We start from the raw sequence: 15,534 nt of genomic DNA, 5'->3' as shown, positions 1-15,534 counted from the left end.
GTTATCCCTGTGTGTGCCAGGCCAAAATCGACAACTCAGCACTGCCAGGATTCGAACCACGTCACTCCTGAGTGAATGACTCACCTTGCCCTCCATGTGGTCATGCATTTACTGGATGAGGCACAGGGGAGCCCCCAGTTGCTGTAGCGTTTAAAAAATGTGTTCAGGGGCTCCCCAGTGGCACATCCAGTAAAGGTGCTCCGCGTGGAGTGCAGGATGCACCCTATAGCCTGGACGATGCCAGTTCAAGTCCAGGCTATTCCACTGCTGACCGTGGATGGGAGTTACCAGGGCGCGGCACACAATTGGCCGAGCGCCCCCCCGGGGGGGGGTTGGTGATCTTAGGTTGGCCAGGGTGTCCTTGGCTCACCGCACACCAGTGATCCCTGTAGTCTGGCTGGGCGCCTGCGGGCTTGCCTATAAGCTGTCCAGAGCTGCGTTGTCCTCCGACGCTATAGCTCTGAGGTGGCTGCATGGTGGGTCTACAGTGTGAAAAGAAGCGGTCGGCTGACGACACACGCTTCAGAGGACAGCGTGTGTTCATCTTCACCGGTCCCGAGTCAGCGCGGGGGCGGTAGCAGTGAGCTGAGCCTAAAAACAATTGGTTTTATTTCAAGGGTAACGTGGGAAATTCCATCTCTAGGCAGCCTTTACGTAACCAGAGGTTTTTACTTCCAAACAGAAATACAGAAATGCTGAGAATCAAAATGCACATCAGTGTATTTATAAGAGGAAGCTAAATCTACTCATGCTGCCAAAAGCTTTTGCTGGGGTTAAAAATATAAAGTAGAGGTGTCCCAGAGTGTCTCAAGAACTGATAAAAGAGCATCGGTGTGGTGAGCAGGTTGAGACTCAGTGGCACGCTTTCTTTGTAAATATTGCAGTTGTGCTCTTCCATTCCCTGTGCAGATCTGAAATGTTTTGAAAACTGTAAACCTCATTCATTAACAGCTGAAAAATCAACACATATTTAAATGAAACACATTACATTGAAACTGTCAGGGTTAGGTTTGTAGGCACGTACCATGACTAATTTGCCATTAATGGTTGTACCGTGGAGTAATGAAAGTTAAAGGGAAAATGCTACTAAAACGAGTAAGCTTTACCTCAACATGACAGCCTCAAAGAACATGACTTGTACAAAATGGTGATTTACAAACAGGAAAAGAAAGAATGCCACATTTCTGATTTCTTTTATTTCATTTATCACATATTTTGTTTCTTTTGAGATACATTTAATTATACATGGTAATATTTTTTTGGCTTTGCCCTCATACAAGTTTACCACAGTAAATTTGCACAGTGTTTGCACATGGTTCTACTGTATATTTGCCATAGTTTGCCATGAATTTTTGCATTTGCTTTACCATACCACTCTGGTCTTTACAGTGCTTACCTTTACTTTCACTGTGCTTTTACTATGGTAAAGTCTGAACACAGATTGCTTATAGACGTCAGATGAGGAATAAAATAGTAAACAGTACAATAAGTAGGAACCATTTATACAATAGAAACCAGTGCTTTAAAATCAGTTTTCAACATATCTGTTTATTTGCTTGTCTCTAATTTAGTCACATTAATAAAAACAAAGTCTTCTCAGAATTGAAATGTTTCCGAAATTAGTGATGAATGGTGCGGTGCAAAAGATGTGGCATGTCCAGACTGTTGTCTCCCAAAGAATAATCCTTTTAATGGTTAACACAAATATCACCAAAATAATCCAAATGAAAAATAATAATATACCCCACTATCAGCGATGATATTGGGGTAAAACAGCAACGAGGTAAACAAAAGACACTCCTTAAACCACAATCCTCCGTGCACGAAACTGTGCTTTTCTCCTTCGGGGATCGTGGTGCGTGCGCTGTGCTGTGTTGTGCTCTGTGGTGAGGGCGTGCTCTGGGGTCCGTGTTGGCTCTGTGGCTACAGCCTCCCGTCCTCTTGCTCCTCTATGAGAAAACACAAACAAACACGTAATAAAATAGAAAACAACACACCAGCTCTGGCCTGTCGTCTCTCAGTTTCTCAGTGCAAGGGGAGGTACTGACGTAGCTGCTTCCCCTTTGTACCCAGAAAACTCCTCCCTGCAATCAACGCGTCGCCATGGTTTCTCCAATAGGGGGCTGCCCCGCAGCTGACTGCAATGGAATCGTCCTGAGTACTTGCAGCTACGCGCCCCTCCTAATATGGTTACCTTCCGGTTTCCACCTACCACTGAGGTGGCAGATCTAGGAGGCAGCATACCTTCCCCCTTACACAGTGCCCTTTCTAGTTGGGAGGGAGATTTACAGCATTGACCCTTTCTGTCTCTATCACAAGCAGTCTTTGGGTGTTTTTGTTTGTTTGAAAGAGTCTGAAGGTTATTACTTTGTAGTTTGATTGCTATTTCATAACAGTTTGTGTCCTCTGTTACAAATAGGAGTAAATAAAACAGACTGAAGCTAATGCAAACACCAAAGCATATTTATACAGTTTTATTCCTGGATGCAGCTACACCTGCATCTTAAAGAACCCCCTGCTTTATCGTTGCTGTATCCAGTGCTGTCCGTATCACAGCAAGTAGAAACTCAGGGCCATTTGCCAAGAGAGATTTGTTTCTGTTAAATATGACACTCATTTCAATCACAGCATCAGCATTGTTGCAGGAGGGAGCGAGATCTGGATACACTGAAGAAGAGAAATTCTCTTTCTCCTGGCAAACGCTCCCGAATCAATGTTGAGAAATGCGTTGCCCAGTTGATTTGTGACTCATGACGTGTGGTTAAAAATGGAGATATGTTTAAAAATGCAGACAACTTGGAACACATGAAGGTTAAGCAATGTGTTTCCTGTAAACACTGCAGGGTGTTCTGCAAAACTTTAATATCCCTTTAAAGCTCAATTACTGAAGACTGGGGGCTTCAGAAATGACCCCGAGGTACGTCATGTTACTGAGCTTGCTATTAACTTGTTACTGGTTTTGCTTTTCAGTCACTCAGATTGTTATGGGCCTGCAGAATAACACAGGTATGTACTGTACTGTAATACTTCACTCTTCTGCAAAAAACGCAATATTGAAAATATATACCGGATTCTGCAGTCAACGCCCAAAGCTGTCATTGAGGTTAAAGTGTGTGTGGTGTGGAGAATTGCCTCTGTGTGTCTCTCCTGTCTGTCAACGGATAACCCCACCCCTATCACATAGCCATTCATGTATTTCTCAGCAACAGAACAAACCCAAGCCATGGAAATATATCCTCAACCATGCACTACTAAATGTGCAATTATAGACATTTAGCTGTTTTACAGCCCCTGATTAAACTGATTAGACTGCGTTTTTGCTGATATCTTGCGCCAGTATCCTGTTGATTTGCATATCCTCTGTGGTTTCTGTCCTTGTCTGCTGTTCTCCTATTTATTTCATTTGCTCTTGAAATCATTGAGCTATTCACTGTTTGTCTTGCCTGCACACTTGCTTCTCTGTCTTCCTCAATCAGTATGACATTTTAGTGGGTTCAATACAAACGTACTTGATTTATTCATGCTTGCTTACTAAAAAAAGTAAATGGAGAAAAAAAAAAGTTATTGAAACCAAGCAGCACAAGCAAAAATGAAATAGTAGTGATCACGACTCTGAACAACTTCCCCACGCCGGATCAAATAATCAAGAAAACTAAACCGGAGCTAGAAACATTTCCAAATCGAAGATAGCATCAGTGCTAATTACACCACTGCTTGGGCAACACACATTGCAGAGATGCCAGCTTCTGAAAAGAGAAAACAGTAGCATGTGCCGAGCGAAGCCCCTAGAAATGAAAAGGTTCTCATGCTCTGGCAAGCCAATGACCTCATTCTGACCTCAATCTACACATCTTGGTAATTGTAAACAGACAGCATTTAGAAATGAAAAAACCCCAATAAAAATACTTCAACACTGATTTCAATTCGAAATTCTATTTATTCTGGATTTAAATATTATTAATGAAGAGTGTTTTAGGAACTATTCAACCTCAAAACTTTATAAAAATAACTATCAAAATAACACCACCTCAAGAAAGATTTAACATCATGTTTACTACTCTGCAAAATGCTGTGTAGTATCCAATAATTCATTATTTAAAGCGAGCTAAACCTCAAAACCCATTTGCACAAACACAGTAATGGGGAGTGTCAGATTGTGCGTATTGCTGGTGTTTCTTCTTACCTATGAGAGTGATACAGTCATGACGTCCACCATGTTTCACAGAGAAGTCTGTCTGGCAGTATCACAGACGTTAGATTGAGACACTCCACTTCTTTTAATGAATGACCATTCTGTGGTAAATTCCTCTCCATATTTCTGACACGCCAGCCTCAATCTTTTAGGTGGAGGAAAGTGACATTTTTGTTTTTGATTTGGCATTCCTATTTTAATAACTGATAAGTAAGGCTGGGATTTTGTCACAGAAATTTGTACTAAAAATCACGCAGAAGACACGGTAAATTTGTTCAAAATCATGGAGGAAGGGGGAAAATGAAGTCACGGGGATGAAAATTCAACATTTTTCTTTTTTTTTTTTTACAAACAAAAATGTTCATTTTACATGACATTTGGTGGGGTTTCTACAGGACAGCAAACAGAAACTGTAGGTTTCACATACCTTTAAAAAATAATGTTTCAAATAAAATAAATAAATTAAAAAAAACAGCTATCTATGTTCATAAGTTGCTTCTGCTGTGGTACAGTTTGCAGTTATTTTACGTTTTGGTTTGTGTTTGTTTACATATTATTCTAATCAGTGGTGTAGTGGTTAATATAAAAGTGGGTAAAGTCCCCTGTTTGGTGCTCCAGGCCAGGCAGTGGCAGGGCAGGAACTTAGACTGACCATTGTTTCTGGGTTTTTAAATTGGGTTTGGAGGACATCACGGGCAAAAATGAAAGCCGTTAAATGCATTTCTGGCACTCTATTCAAACGACGACTGCACTTCTCCAGTTGCATGCACGAGTATATTGAAATGGTGCCGCAGGGAATTAATTACGGTATGCGGAGAGGGTCAAGACAGAGGGAGATTAACGTGTGTTAAAAAATGAATCTAAAAAAAAATAAAAATAACGCGTTTATCGCAGAAGTTAACTGCGATTAATTGACATCCCTAAACACAACATTAACAGAACATAAACAACCAAATCACAGCACACTCACACACACAAACAGAACACGCAGCCCAGTGGCCACGCCCCCTGCTCGCGCTGCAGGAGACCTCACCTGTCGGTCTTGCGCACAACATAACACAGAGCCGCTCACCCTTGAAATATCTTGTTTTTAACCTAGGATTTGCATATCACAGGAGAGTAGCAATGAGTAAACTCTGTAACCCATATGAGAAGTCGGTAAACGCTATATTGCCCAAATTTAAAGGTTAAGGTGGAATTTCAAGTTGTGTTGGTAAAGTTCAATGTTCTCTACTAAAATCACAGAATCCGTGACCACGGTGACTTAATCCCAGCCTTACTAAAAAACAACCAAGTAAACGTGCGATTGATAATGAAGCAAGGCGACATTTGCGCAGCTGTTTCTGAAGGACCCCTAAACTGGTTACTGAGCAACCCGGCTCAGAGCTTTTACCATGGCAGTTAAAATGCCACAACAAACTGTCAGTGAAATACCGTATTATTTTTTTATTTGATAAAAATCGTAGTACCCCTTCGACGTAGAACCTCCAAAATAGTAGCTGCTACAGCCATTGAAATGGAAACCTTTGTTTTCTAGACCTGTTTTAGATAAGAACTTTTATAACAATAAACATTTGTTTTTATTACTTCATGCACATATGCTGTGAAATAAGCAAATTATTTTTACGTGAAAAAATACAGCCCTAATTATAATACACACGCACAAGTATATTTCTGAAATACAAGCAATGGGTACAGACATGTAGTCTCCCAAAGCGTGAAGCATGGGTTTGTTGTTAACAGGCTCTGTTCTGCACTGAATCGCTTACACAGCAGCGATGCCCAATAAGAAATGTTTACCCATGTTGTACATTTGTCCTCCAGGGGCTGGTCGCTTACTGATATCCACTGTAGTGCTTCTCTAGAGATGTAGGAAGGATTGGAGGATGTCCCCTGACCTTTAGTCCTCCTGAGCTTTCGTGGGGAGTTGCAACAGTGAGGCCTGGACCTGCCTATTGTAGAAATCACATTAATTATTATTTAGTCATTTAGAAGACGCTTTATCCAAAGTGACTTACAGATACTTGGGGGTGAACGATGCATCACAACAGCTGCTGCAGAGTCATTTACAATAGGTCCTTGGTTTTACATCTCACCGGAAGGACGGAGCACAAGGAGGTTGAGTGACTTGCTCAGGGTCACACACAGTGAGTCAGTAGCTGGGATTGAACCTGTAACTTCCTGGTAACAAGCCCCTTTCTTTACCCACTGGACCCGCAAGCCTCCTCGCAGTCATGCTTTTATTCTGTCTGTTATACTGGAAAAAGCCAAACAGACCATTACACAGTGACCGTGGCTTGGGGCTCTGTTGCTACACGCTGTTATATCTCTTCTTGATTCAAAATAAATCCTAGCTTTCTAATGAAAATATGACATGTTTGTCTCTAACCAGGCACATTTTGAAATCAAGAGGAACCTAGTGACAGAGATCTCTGAAAACTGCAGCAAAATATTGAGCAAGCTGAGCAAACAGACATGTCATCAAAAAGAATGAAGTACTGTAGTTTATTTTGTTTTGCACTCTTAATTCACAATGCAATCATTTATAATTGAAATAAAGGAATTGGGTCAAAGGAACACGCTCGAAATATTTAAACAACAATGTTTTATTTAGCAGATTTGGTACTTTCCCTGTAATCATCTGTAATGTTAATAATGGTGTGTAATAAGTGACGTGTGGCACAGAAGCAATCCTTTACTCTTATGCCGTTTTCACACTGGCACTTTAGAGCAGTGTTGAGTGTGCACTGAAGCAAGCCTCACAACCTGATTTGTTCACACTTACCTCTGATAGTGACAGACTGCTGGACTAACTAATCCACCTCTGGGGTCGTTAACATTATAAAAATGACAGTGGATTAAGGTCAGCACAACAATTTTAGATCAGCAGTATTGTGACAATGACTGATAGTCATGCAAGCAAAACAGAAGTCACCCGCAATAACTGCTGTTAACACCGGGTGGCGCATCTTTATTAAGCAGTAAGGAAAGAAAATAAACCAAATACAAAACAAGAGTGATATTGCAACGCTGTGAACACCAGGTACTGTCCTCTTCCTACAAGCGTCCCCCCTATTCAGGCAGCTCTGTGCTTTTATATATGTGGACAGGTTAGATTGGCAATATATTATCCACTCTAACCTGACCACATGATTTTTCATTCCCCTGCATCTAGGTCAGGTCTTCCATTCAAACACACACATTTTCACATCTTGATCTGCCCAACTGGAGGACAAGTGAACAGTAATGCACGATGCATGGATGGGTTTGTAACCCCGTCACTGCCAAAACACAATTCATACACCGTGGGGATTTTTAAACATAGGAATATTGTTGTTTTTTTCTTAGGTGTAGATCTCCTGTTAAGCCTCAATACTCTGCGTTTCCACTTAACCTCCACTATTATATATATGAGACCATAATTTAGATATTTTATTTAACATCATGTAATCAAAGAAACTACAAAATGTAAACTGTACTACAGTATTTCATGTTAGATTTTCGAAAATGTCACATTTTTTAATTGTTGTTAGTTTTTCGTTAAGTATATGGAAAACTACAACGCGGTATGTAATTCAGTATGTTAACGTAACATTATTCAGAAAGTTTCTTTCAACTAAGTTAATTCTATAGAGTGATACAAAACTTTTGGCCATAGAGCTGTATATGGCAGTATTCAATTTATATTTCTATAGACAGGGCAAGGTCAAGCAGAGTTTACTCAAAGCAACACAGCAGTCAAGCCACATTTAACACTTTGTAATACTAAAAGCAACATGTAAAAGATAACACATTTAATTCATTTATTTTTGACAGAGCATTTTACAGCACTGAGGAATCTCCTTAGATCGTATCACTCACTCCTAGATTACCCTTAAAATAAGTGGTTGATGCAGTCTAGAAGGATTTAACGGTAATGTAAATTGCTCTAATCCAACTAGGATACCCCAGTGGTATAGGAAGATCAAATCAACCCCTAAATGAGGGTAAAGACTCTCAGAGCAAATGCGATGTTTTTACATCCACAAGGGGCAGGGTGTTGGAAGAGGACAGGTTCATGGCTACACGTTGGTGTCGCTGAATTAGACATGATTCTGAGAGCCCTCTTGAGTCAACAGGGGGGCTTTAAGCTTTTAAGGTCACCAGGATGTGATGACTGAAAGAGAATTACACAGACTGATTCTAAACAACTAGAAGGATACACTTGTCAGGAAAACTGATATGTCATGCAAATACTGAAATCCCCTTAAAGATACATTTAAACTTTTGACCCACTTACTACGACAGCATGTACAGACAGATATCCTGGCCTTGCAGATTTTTGTCACAGACTTTCCAGTAAATTCTGTAGCTCTTGACCTCTTCCCCAACTTCAATTTATTAAATTAGATGGTTTGTGTGTTCTGTTTTATTTGATGCTATGGAAGTATCATTGACATTGCACTGTAATGTATCTAGGAACACAATCACCCATCAAATATCTTAAACAATCTATGATGCTATATATCAACTCCCATGCCCTAATTAACAGGAATGCATCTATGTAAATGAAGGCATTTGAGAAAATCTCCAAATTAGTATCTGTTAACTTCACCTAAATACAATTACAAAAACAGTAACTTGAGTCACAGATTGAGCAGCATTGAGCAGTAAATTAGGTTGCCTTGGCCTTGCAAAGGTTCACAAAGACCTGCCCAGACCCAGAGCCCTGAAAATTCACCTTGCTACACTCGGCAGAGGTTTCCCCCCTATCTCCTTTGAATTCCATGCTATTTGAAATCTTAAATGCATCCCTAGTTAGTATAGCTATATATGGAATAATGTACAGGGGGCTCATATCTACCCCATGATATCTGAGTGGCGGTTCACACTTTGACCTCGATTAGGATGAAAAGCAGCTTGTAATGCTCTCTAAACTACATATATTTATAGGCTTATAGGATGACAAAAATGTTTGTTTTACATGACATTTGGTGGAGTTTCTACAGGACAGCAAACAAAAACTGTAGGTTTCACATACCTTTAAAAAATAATGTTTCAAATAAAATAAATAAATTAAAAAAAACAGCTATCTATGTTCATCTGTTGCTTCTGCTGTGGTACAGTTTGCAGTTATTTTACGTTTTGGTTTGTGTTTGTTTACATATTATTCTGATCAGTGGTGTAGTGGTAAATATAAAAGTGGGTAAAGTCCCCTGTTTTGTGCTGCAGGCCAGGCAGTGGCAGGGCAGGAACTTAGGCTGACCATTGTTTCTGGGTTTTTTAATTGGGTTTGGAGGACATCAGGGGCAACAATGAAAGCCGTTAACATGCATTTCTGGCACTCTATTCAAACGACGACTGCACTTCTCCAGTTGCATGCACGAGTATATTGAAATGGTGCCGCAGGGAATTAATTACGGTATGCGGAGAGGGTCAAGACAGAGGGAGATTAACGTGTGTTAAAAAATGAATCTAAAAAAAAAAAAAAATAACGCGTTTATCGCAGAAGTTAACTGCGATTGATTGACATCCCTAAACACAACATTAACAGAACATAAACAACCAAATCACAGCACACTCACACACACAAACAGAACACGCAGCCCAGTGGCCACGCCCCCTGCTCGCGCTGCAGGAGACCTCACCTGTCGGTCTTGCGCACAACATAACACAGAGCCGCTCACCCTTGAAATATCTTGTTTTTAACCTAGGATTTGCATATCACAGGAGAGTAGCAATGAGTAAACTCTGTAACCCATATGAGAAGTCGGTAAACGCTATATTGCCCAAATTTAAAGGTTAAGGTGGAATTTCAAGTTGTGTTGGTAAAGTTCAATGTTCTCTACTAAAATCACAGAATCCGTGACCACTGTGACTTAATCCCAGCCTTACTAAAAAACAACCAAGTAAACGTGCGATTGATAATGAAGCAAGGCGACATTTGCGCAGCTGTTTCTGAAGGACCCCTAAACTGGTTACTGAGCAACCCGGCTCAGAGCTTTTACCATGGCAGTTAAAATGCCACAACAAACTGTCAGTGAAATACCGTATTATTTTTTTATTTTATAAAAATCGTAGTACCCCTTCGACGTAGAACCTCCAAAATAGTAGCTGCTACAGCCATTGAAATGGAAACTTCTGTTTTCTAGACCTGTTTTAGATAAGAACTTTTATAACAATAAACATTTGTTTTTATTACTTCATGCACATATGCTGTGAAATAAGCAAATTATTTTTACGTGAAAAAATACAGCCCTAATTATAATACACACGCACAAGTATATTTCTGAAATACAAGCAATGGGTACAGACATGTAGTCTCCCAAAGCGTGAAGCATGGGTTTGTTGTTAACAGGCTCTGTTCTGCACTGAATCGCTTACACAGCAGCGATGCCTAATAAGAAATGTTTACCCATGTTTGTACATTTGTCCTCCAGGGGCTGGTCGCTTACTGATATCCACTGTAGTGCTTCTCTAGAGATGTAGGAAGGATTGGAGGATGTCCCCTGACCTTTAGTCCTCCTGAGCTTTCGTGGGGAGTTGCAGCAGTGAGGCCTGGACCTGCCTATTGTAGAAATCACATTAATTATTATTTAGTCATTTAGAAGACGCTTTATCCAAAGTGACTTACAGATACTTGGGGGTGAACGATGCATCACAACTGCTGCTGCAGAGTCATTTACAATAGGTCCTTGGTTTTACATCTCACCGGAAGGACGGAGCACAAGGAGGTTGAGTGACTTGCTCAGGGTCACACACAGTGAGTCAGTAGCTGGGATTGAACCTGTAACTTCCTGGTAACAAGCCCATTTCTTTACCCACTGGACCCGCAAGCCTCCTCGCAGTCATGCTTTTATTCTGTCTGTTATACTGGAAAAAGCCAAACAGACCATTACACAGTGACCGTGGCTTGGGGCTCTGTTGCTACACGCTGTTATATTTCTAAACCCAGCTCTTCTTGTTTCTAAATAAATCCTAGCTTTCTAATGAAAATATGACATGTTTGTCTCTAACCAGGCACATTTTGAAATCAAGAGGAACCTAGTGACAGAGATCTCTGAAAACTGCAGCAAAATATTGAGCAAGCTGAGCAAAAAGACATGTCATCAAAAAGAATGAAGTACTGTAGTTTATTTTGTTTTGCACTCTTAATTCACAATGCAATCATTTATAATTGAAATAAAGGAATTGGGTCAAAGGAACACGCTCGAAATATTTAAACAACAATGTTTTATTTAGCAGATTTTGTACTTTCCCTGTAATCATCTGTAATGTTAATAATGGTGTGTAATAAGTGACGTGTGGCACAGAAGCAATCCTTTACTCTTATGCCGTTTTCACACTGGCACTTTAGAGCAGTGTTGAGTGTGCACTGAAGCAAACCTCACAACCTGATTTGTTCACACTTACCTTCATGCGTCTCTGATAGTGACAGACTGCTGGACTAACTAATCCACCTCTGGGGTCGTTAACATTATAAAAATGACAGTGGATTAAGGTCAGCACAACAATTTTAGATCAGCAGTATTGTGACAATGACTGATAGTCATGCAAGCAAAACAGAAGTCACCTGCAATAACTGCTGTTAACACCGGGTGGCGCATTTTTATTAAGCAGTAAGGAAAGAAAATAAACCAAATACAAAACAAAAGTGATATTGCAACGCTGTGAACACCAGTTACTGTCCTCTTCCTACAAGCGTCCCCCCTATTCAGGCAGCTCTGTCTTTTATATATGTGGACAGGTTAGATTGGCAATATATTATCCACTCTAACCTGACCACATGATTTTTCATTCCCCTGCATCTAGGTCAGGTCTTCCATTCAAACACACACATTTTCACATCTTGATCTGCCCAACTGGAGGACAAGTGAACAGTAATACACGATGCATGGATGGGTTTGTAACCCCGTCACTGCCAAAACACAATTCATACACCGTGGGGATTTTTAAACATAGGAATATTGTTGTTTTTTTCTTAGGTGTAGATCTCCTGTTAAGCCTCAATACTCTGCGTTTCCACTTAACCTCCACTATTATATATATGAGACCATAATTTAGATATTTTATTTAACATCATGTAATCAAAGAAACTACAAAATGTAAACTGTACTACAGTATTTCATGTTAGATTTTCGAAAATGTCACATTTTTTAATTGTTGTTAGTTTTTCGTTAAGTATATGGAAAACTACAATGCGGTATGTAATTCAATATATAAACATAACATTATTCAGAAAGTTTCTTTCAACTAAGTTAATTCTATAGAGTGATACAAAACTTTTGGCCATAGAGCTGTATATGGCAGTATTCAATTTATATTTCTATAGACAGGGCAAGGTCAAGCAGAGTTTCATTTATTTTTGACAGAGCATTTTACAGCACTGAGGAATCTCCTTAGATCGTATCACTCACTCCTAGATTACCCTTAAAATAAGTGGTTGATGCAGTCTAGAAGGATTTAACGGTAATGTAAATTGCTCTAATCCAACTAGGATACCCCAGTGGTATAGGAAGATCAAATCAACCCCTAAATGAGGGTAAAGACTCTCAGAGCAAATGCGATGTTTTTACATCCACAAGGGGCAGGGTGTTGGAAGAGGACAGGTTCATGGCTACACGTTGGTGTCGCTGAATTAGACATGATTCTGAGAGCCCTCTTGAGTCAACAGGGGGGCTTTAAGCTTTTAAGGTCACCAGGATGTGATGACTGAAAGAGAATTACACAGACTGATTCTAAACAACTAGAAGGATACACTTGTCAGGAAAACTGATATGTCATGCAAATACTGAAATCCCCTTAAAGATACTGTAACACAGCAGGGAGGGGGTTAATCCTCCCTGCATGAAGAAAAAACATGTGCGGAATGCACATTGTGGTAATTGTTAATTATCCCCTGCACCTGGTAATTATTGTTAAATTAGGACCAGGTGCAGGGTATATAAGGGGTGCAGTCAGTCTGCTCACGGCTGCTGTATAGAAGGAGGCAGGAAGGTGTGCTCTGTTTCCAAGCAGTCAGCAAGTGAAGAGTTTCTGTGGGTTTTGTTTGGTGGGGAAACGGCTTAGCCGTCCTACTTGTAGTCAGGGTGTTCCTGAGAGTTAAGTTAGTGCTCGTAAAGAGCTAGGTGTTTGTTTTGTATTTCTGTTTGTATTATTAAAAGTGCGCGGAAGCGCTGAACCCCCAATTTCAGTGTCTGGGTCAATTTGTAAAGGGGCAACGAACCTAAGTGGGGGCAAGTCATCACAATACATTTAAACTTTTGACCCACTTATTACGACAGCATGTACAGACAGATATCCTGGCCTTGCAGATTTTTGTCACAGACTTTCCAGTAAATTCTGTAGCTCTTGACCTCTTCCCCAACTTCAATTTATTAAATTAGATGGTTTGTGTGTTCTGTTTTATTTGATGCTATGGAAGTATCATTGACATTGCACTGTAATGTATCTAGGAACACAATCACCCATCAAATATCTTAAACAATCTATGATGCTATATATCAACTCCCATGCCCTAATTAACAGGAATGCATCTATGTAAATGAAGGCATTTGAGAAAATCTCCAAATTAGTATCTGTTAACTTCACCTAAATACAATTACAAAAACAGTAACTTGAGTCACAGATTGAGCAGCATTGAGCAGTAAATTAGGTTGCCTTGGCCTTGCAAAGGTTCACAAAGACCTGCCCAGACCCAGAGCCCTGAAAATTCACCTTGCTACACTCGGCAGAGGTTTCCCCCCTATCTCCTTTGAATTCCATGCTATTTGAAATCTTAAATGCATCCCTAGTTAGTATAGCTATATATGGAATAATGTACAGGGGGCTCATATCTACCCCATGATATCTGAGTGGCGGTTCACACTTTGACCTCGATTAGGATGAAAAGCAGCTTGTAATGCTCTCTAAACTACATATATTTATAGGCTTATAGGATGACGAATGCCTGAATGGCCTGAGGCTGAATTGGCATTGCAGTTGAATGGAATTCCAAGAGGTGCCTCAGGTATCAATTTTTAAAGCAGTTGACGTCAACGTGTTGATATGGAGAATACAGCACGGTAAAAACTCAGACGGGCACAGTTGATGTCATTGGGGTTTCTCTGTGATGTGTCGTGGAATACAGCCATCGAAATATGCACTCTGATTGGCTGAAAGACCCTCAGCCTTCTATCATCCTGTATGTACTTCACCCTGATATGTATGTGAGACAGCCATCCGAAATGTCTGTGTATCAGACATTACAAAATAAGCAGTACAGGTGCTGTGTAAGATACAAGCTGATTTCCACCCTACTCAAGGCCAGGAAGTCCACTCATTGCAGAGTAAGAACATAAGAAAGTTTACAAACAAGAGGAGGCCATTCGGCCCATCTTGCTCGTTTGGTTGTTAGTAGCTTATTGATCCCAGAATCTCATCAAGCAGCTTCTTGAAGGATCCCAGGGTGTCAGCTTCAACAACATTACTGGGGAGTTGGTTCCAGACTCCCACAATTCTCTGTGTAAAAAAGTGCCTCCTATTTTTTTTTTTTGAATGCGCCTTTATCTAATCTCCATTTGTGACCCCTGGTGTATGCTTGTGTTTTATGTTGTATGTGGTGTGTTATTGTTGGTGTGAGGGATGGGGACAGATGGAGGGGGACAGATGGAGGGCCTGGCAGTGAGGACACTGCCCAAGGTCACTGGAGAAGGTTGTGGAGTTTATCCTCTGCTACCTAGAGGCAGACATGGAGAGAAAAACAGTCCAGGTACTAGTGTCTCCAGCGCAAGAGGAAAAATGCCCGCTGTCTCCAGCTCGAGAGGGAGAAGCCCCGCTGTCTCCAGCTCGAGAGGGAGAAGCCCCGCTGTCTCCAGCGCAAGAGGGAGAAGGCCCGCTGTCTCCAGCGTGAGAGGGAGAAGACCCGCTGTCTCCAGCGCCTGAGGGAGAAGCCCCGCTGTCTCCAGCGCCTGAGGGAGAAGCCCCGCTGTATCCAGTGCGAGAGGGAGAAGCCCACCAGTCACCAGTAGAGAGTCACCAGTATTTTTTAGATACATTGTTCACTTAAAGATAAGAGCTGTCAAAACAGAGCAAATAATTAGATTTAACTGGGTCTTCTGACGTGTTAAATGGAGAAAAAACTCTATAAAAGCCGAGGTAAAATCCTAGTCAAGTATCACTCGACTTGCTAACTACAAGTTGTGTGGTCCATGCATTTCGTATTTAGAAATCTCTGCATCTGAAGACAATTCTTGTTTTTATGTTGTATTCTACAACTGCACTTCCATATAGTGGAAGGTAAGAACAATTTTGAATTTAGATCTCATTTATATTGATGCATTGCTATAAGGTATAGGAATTACATATTAGCTTTGGAGCGTGAT

At 40.7% G+C, this 15,534-nt stretch overlaps 1 long non-coding RNA gene across 1 annotated transcript in view; it reads right to left on the bottom strand.

Moving 5' to 3' along the window:
* Positions 1–600: 600 nt before the first annotated feature.
* LOC131704989 (uncharacterized) overlaps positions 601–15,534 on the bottom strand; it is a 28,399-nt gene continuing 13,465 nt past the window's right edge. The window contains exons 2-3 of the long non-coding RNA XR_009310108.1: positions 10,587–10,739; positions 601–1,949 (exon numbers count right to left, since the gene is read on the bottom strand). This is a non-coding gene — a long non-coding RNA (uncharacterized LOC131704989). The remainder of the gene's footprint in view (positions 1,950–10,586; positions 10,740–15,534) is intronic.

This window comes from Acipenser ruthenus, chromosome 34, assembly GCF_902713425.1.
Source record: "Acipenser ruthenus chromosome 34, fAciRut3.2 maternal haplotype, whole genome shotgun sequence".
NCBI classification, from domain to species: Eukaryota; Metazoa; Chordata; class Actinopteri; order Acipenseriformes; family Acipenseridae; genus Acipenser; species Acipenser ruthenus.
The sequence above is the reverse complement of the archived record's forward strand: the minus strand, read 5'-3'. Positions and strand labels throughout refer to the sequence as shown.